Raw genomic sequence first — 6,080 nt, 5'->3', positions numbered from 1 at the left:
TCTTCTCCTGTTACAGTCATACCTTAGAGAAAGGAAAATTGTCTGAACAGACCTCTTAATAAGCATAATTTCCCAGGCTTCTAGTTAAAAAACTATCTATTTCATAATAAAATTCTTCATTTGTAACTATTTGTATTTTTAAAAATAATAAAGGCTGTTCTCCCTTGATAATGATCAATAAAAGAATGTATTCAAGGTATTAAGTAATCTCCTGCTATTTTCAATCTTTTGTCTACCCAATTTTCATATCTTTGGCAATTTGCAGAATGTGAGAAGTCTGGATAATCATGGATTGTGGTAGTGAGTTTTAGCTCTAAATTTCTGCAATGAGATAACACTTATGAGACAATATCTCAACCTAAACTATTTCTGTTCTCCAAAGAAGGTCTTCCTCAATAGAATAGAGGATAGAAATTAAACACAGAATCCTTATGTAAGTGTACCACAGCTAAATTCAGGTGCAGAATATATCATAATCATTAAAACAATCAGGTTGTCTAGCCATTTCAGAGTTGAGAATTTAACCTCATCTCAGCACTTGAGAAGAAATAATAGAGAGGTTTAAGAACAAATTTTCTTTCTCTGTAAATACAGAAGACATTAGTAATAAATACACAAATGAAGACTCAGACTCATTTGTCACCAATCAATAATGCTTCCTTGGCTGCTGTTTGCTCATCTGATATTTCCCTTACATCTATCCACAAACTTCATAAGCGCAGGTCCTTCCTCCACAGACCCTTTATTGGGGCAAATAAAATGTAGATATCGCAACCCCCTGATATCTTCCTGCTTTTTACTTTTACCCACCAAAGCCACTCTATTGCTCCCCTCCACAACTGGATAGGGGAAGAAAGAAAATATAATAAAAAGCTCATGAGTTGAGATAAAGAACGTGAGAGATCACTCATCGACTGCCTTCACAGGCAAAACAAACTCGATTTGGGGACATTAATTGAACTTATTACCAATCAAAATCGGAGGAGGATAATGAGAAGTAAAAGAAAATCTTAAAACACCTTCCCCCAACCCTTCCATCCTTTTTCAGGGTTCTACATTCTCTTCCTTCCCTCCCCCTGCCCCTCCCTGCTCAATGACCCAGGCAGGCAGGAAATGGGGGTTACGGTCAGTTCATCACAGGTTGTTTCTGCCGCTGCTCAACGTCAAAGGAGTCCTTCCCCTGCTCCAGCGTGGGGTCCCTCGCATGAGAGACAGTCCTCCACAAACTTCTCCGGTGTGAGTTCTTCCCACGGGGTACTGCTCTTCACGAACAGGCTGCCCCAGAGTGGATTCCCCACAGAGTCACAAGTCCTAACAGGAAACCTGCTCTAGCATGGGCTCCTCTTGAGGCTAACATCTTAAGAGTCAGAAATATTTGACAATTTGCCCAGAGAGTTACAATGAATGAGAAGGGGGTTATGAAACCGAGTCCTGCCTTATTATTGCAAAATGTGGAATATGTAAAAATTCTCTTAAGAAAGGATGTTCTTTGATGTTTGATCTTTGTATACTTTTAAGCCTAATCAACAAGAAAGGAGATTTAATCTGTCAATCAGATAGCAACTAAAAAGCACGCTCTAAGTGATGTCCAGGTGTTAGAAAGACAAACTACGTGTTGGCCTTGTTAAGGTTTGGGACTTGACATGCTTCAATGATCTCAGACCTACAGGGAGGTTAACAAAGGTTGGGAAGAGTGTACCACTGATAGTAGACATAAAGAATGCAGAATTTACGAGCCACAAGGACTTTTGTCAGAACTCTCAAGATAAGGAAGAAACTAATAAAGCCAACTCAGCAATTGTACTGAAATCAGCTCCAACTGGGTAAAAGGTAACTCCAGCAGGGGGGGATGGCGACCACTGACTCAAGAAACTCACAGACTCAAAAGAAGAGAAAGACTCAGCATGCAGACTAATTAGCATGAGAAGCAAGAGACTCATTAACCACTAGAAGAGAGAATGCTAATTAAAAGAGAAATATGTAACTTGTAGCCAAGGCATATTTATGCCTTTAGTTGTTAAAATGTATAAAAAATAAAAAGTTTTGATAGTTGGTGTGCTTGATTTGTGGAAACCTCCACCTTGCACTCTGCACGGAATAAACAATATCTCCTTTCTAAGCTAGACTCTGTGTATTTACAGAGCTCCTAAAATTGGCACACTGTCTCCTCGGGTCCCTGCCAGGAGCCTGCTGAGGTGTGGACTTCCCATGGGGTCACAGCCCTCTTTCAGGCATAGATCTGCCCTGGCGTGGCTCTTCTCCAGGGGCTGCAGATGAGTCTCTGCACCCTCGTCGACCTCCATGGGCTGCAGGGGCACATCCTGCTAGCCCATGGTCTGCACCATAGGCCAGAGGGGAATCCCAGCTCTGTTGCCTGGACCACCTCCTGTCTCTGCTTTTCCACTGACCTTGGTGCCTACAGAGTTGTTCCTCTCACATATTCTCACTCCTCTCTTCTCTGGACACAATTATATCTGCAGAATAACTTTTTTTCCTTCTTAAATATGTTATCACAGAGGCGTTACTACCACTGCTGATTGTCTCTGCCTTGGAGCTGACTGGCATTGGCTGTCGGATATGGGGACAGCTTCTGGCAGCTTCTAACAGAAGCCACCCCTGTAGCTCCCCCCCAGCTCCCTCCAAAACCTAATCATGCAAACCCAATACCTTCTCAAGTGAAATAAATCACAAAGACATCAGTGAGGCCATCACCATTTTTCTTCTGCTTTTGTCAGACTCCAGAACTAATGTTTTGTGGTAAAATTCCTATATTAGCATCTAAACGTTTTTAAAAGACATGAAGTTTTATAAATCAACGAAGTTGCCTTGGGCATTCTGGACCTTGAAGCTGGTATCTTCATTCATACATAATTCAAAGGCATTTGTGCTGCACAGGACCACTACTGTACTCTGGACTGGTTTCTGTCTTGCCTGGGACTGATGAAAACAAAGTGTTTGGAAAGTGTCCTGAAGGATGATCCACCATTGCCTATGAAGGCAAAATTAGTGTCTTGATTGTCACAGTTAAACACAAAGGTCTTAAAAAAACCACGTATTTAAAAAAAACCAATAACTCACTTTTGTCAGGGCAGCTTCTTTTTTGGTGTGTGAAGATTTGTCTGTACGTATCTGTAAAAATTGTGAGGAACTTAACTATCTTAGTTGTGAATTATGTTCAGAGCATCGATATGAAAGGAAAAGAAAATATGATTGACTGGACATTAGGTGAAAGGAATTTAGAGTCAACTCTGAATGACGGTTAGCCCTCAATGACAATTCAGGGATGTGTTTCCCAGTGCTTCCATGCTTTCCAAAATCTGAGTCTTCTCATTGAAGATCAGCAAAAGAATAAGTCCTAGTCTATTAAGAAAGAAAAACTAGTATTAATCACCTCTCCGGTAGAGCTCCCTGTGAGTTTTTGGCAGAAGTAACATGCTAACAAGAGAACAGACAAAAACCTTCTTCAAATTAAAATTAAAAAAAATCATCATCTAATGTGCACTTTTGATTAATCTGATTAATTTGAATTTTGACTGACTTCTCTGTCCAGTGACTGCTCCCTCATCTGAGTCTTCTTGGACAGCTTAAGGTAACCTGTTTCACTCTTCACTGTTTAGTTTTACTGGATGAATAAGCTGACTAAAGTCTACCCAACTGAGATACTTTGGTTCAGCAGATTTCAGCTAAATTTGCTTACTTCTGCTTATTTATAAAACATATAAGATTTCTACAATAAACTAAACAGAAAATAACAGCCCTTAAAAGAACAAGCCCTACCCACCTTTAAAATAAGTATTTATTTCAATGCTCAAAGAAAATGTTTTATATTCTACTTAACCTTTATAGGTAAGATTCCGAGGTGGATTAGGAATTTTATAAGTAAAGCCACCTATCTCCGAAGTTATGTTAAATATTTGTATGCTCAAACAAACATCTCAAGAAATATTAAACTGTTTTAAAGGTTTAAGAAATACTGGAAGACTTCAACATGCAAAGAACTAAGTGGTAGTAGAACATGAAAACATTTTACCAACTATTTCCCCTAAAGCTACTTACTGTGCAAAAAAAGATACACTTTTCTTTTGGAATATTTTGTAAGTCTCTGAACCAAAAGTATTTCTCTTTACAGAAACTAATTCAGAGAGCTGAGGAAGCTATATAAGACCACCTCTCTTTATGACCTAAGAGTGTTCTCCTGTCCTTTAAAATACAGGGTGTATCTTACTCTTGGAAAAGATGTTGTGGCTGGCTATTTGCATCTTAATCAGATACTTCATGAAGTATCATCAGCATCACCCACAATCTGCGATCGATGACTCTACAAAATGCTTTCTGCAAGATAAGTATTAGCTGACATTTAAATATAACTTTCAAACATAAAACAAAACATGAACTATTCAAGTAAAACAACACATTTGCATCTACAGGCTAGATGTTCATTTGGATTGGAAGAAGTAGAAGTTTTGTGACTATTTACAGGATGAAAAAGGAAAAACTGTTAAAGTTTTTTTAATGAACCTAAAAATCTCAATAAACTATCAAGTAAAGAAACAGAGATATATAAACAACAACTAGTCATCACATATACAAAGACAATTTTAAGTGTTTTGTCAACTTCAGGAAGGGTAGCTGATACAATGTGTAATCACTTTCACCTCAATATCGATATCATGGTTGTTCTCCCCAGGTTCATCTATGCAACGCAACTGCCCTGGGCAGAGCACTGGCCATGGATCACAATGTCCAGATACATCAAAAGAGAAGCACTAATTAAAATTTTATCTTGGAAATGAAAAATTGTAAGCAATTTAGCTTCTGTCCCACCTGAAAAGCTGAGGAGCAGAACAGTGTTGTTGCATTTGTACAGGCACATTAAGCTCCTGACCCGGAATGAACACAGCAACGCAGGTAGCACATGAGCTCTGCCTGTCTTGCTGCAGGAGAAATATCACCCCTAATCACTGCTGCTCACATATCTGCTTATTATCAGAGCAATCCAGTAAGTACCAGGAGACCTGAAATCGCTGTTTTGTGAGGCAGCTCCTGCTGCCAAGAGGTGGTATGTTTGAGCTCAAAAGACATAGAGAACATTCAGAAGTGACTTCATACCAAAACATTCAAACAAGAACCAGAAAATATAATAGGGGAGAACTAGGAAAAGAAACACTTGTGTTTTGTGGTAAATAATGAGCTAGTACTTTTCAAAGGGTTATGTGAGAACAAAAAAATGAGGGAGTTCATAATTAAAAACCATATATAAAAATTTTAAAGTAGCCTGGCCATCTTTTTCTAAAAACAATTAAGAATAAGGACCTTATTAGTTATTCTTTTAATTTTATTAATATATAACCATGCAAATTGAGCATAACATGCTGTCATCATGGTTAGGTCCTAAAAACTTAATAAGCTATGCCATGACTGAGCATCTCCATATGTGATTTGGAGTTTTAGACAGTCTACCATATTTCAGATGTTTAGAGGATGATGTACTGCTAGTCAGAGTTTTACATAAATATAGAAAAATATTTGAGGCTCATTAAATTAAAAAAAAATCCATAAAACCCAGGAAAACACATAGACACATTCAAACATTGATTCTTCCTTTAGAGCTTTTTCTCCCTTATGCACGACTGATAAAGACAGAAAGAAAACAAAAATGTTCCATTTTTTTTTGACTGAGAATAATAATTTTTGTTAATCTAACATATCAGCTGAACCAAAATGAAATATTCTGTATATGGAACCTAACAGCATATATCAAAGAAAATATTAAAAAGAAAATATTAAAAAAGATGGTGGTAGTAACATTATTTATTCAGTAGGCCATTACTTCAGACAGTTATCCAGAATGTGGCAGACTGGGGGCCATTAAAGCTTGTCATTCCCACTGGTAGTGTGATATTTCCTTTTATATATTAGAATAGTCAGCAAGCTAGAGAGGATACAGGCAAGAATGATACTCTGCACTTCTTCAAAATGTACATTTGTATCCATGTAGGAGAATGGAAGCTATTCCGGATTTTTCATACACCAGGAAGGTTGTCGGTTGTTGGATAAAACGGCACACCCACCATACTGAG

This window comes from Lepidothrix coronata, unplaced genomic scaffold (assembly GCF_001604755.1).
Source record: "Lepidothrix coronata isolate B3197 unplaced genomic scaffold, Lepidothrix_coronata-1.0 Scaffold83, whole genome shotgun sequence".
NCBI lineage: Eukaryota > Metazoa > Chordata > Aves > Passeriformes > Pipridae > Lepidothrix > Lepidothrix coronata.
The sequence above is the reverse complement of the archived record's forward strand: the minus strand, read 5'-3'. Positions refer to the sequence as shown.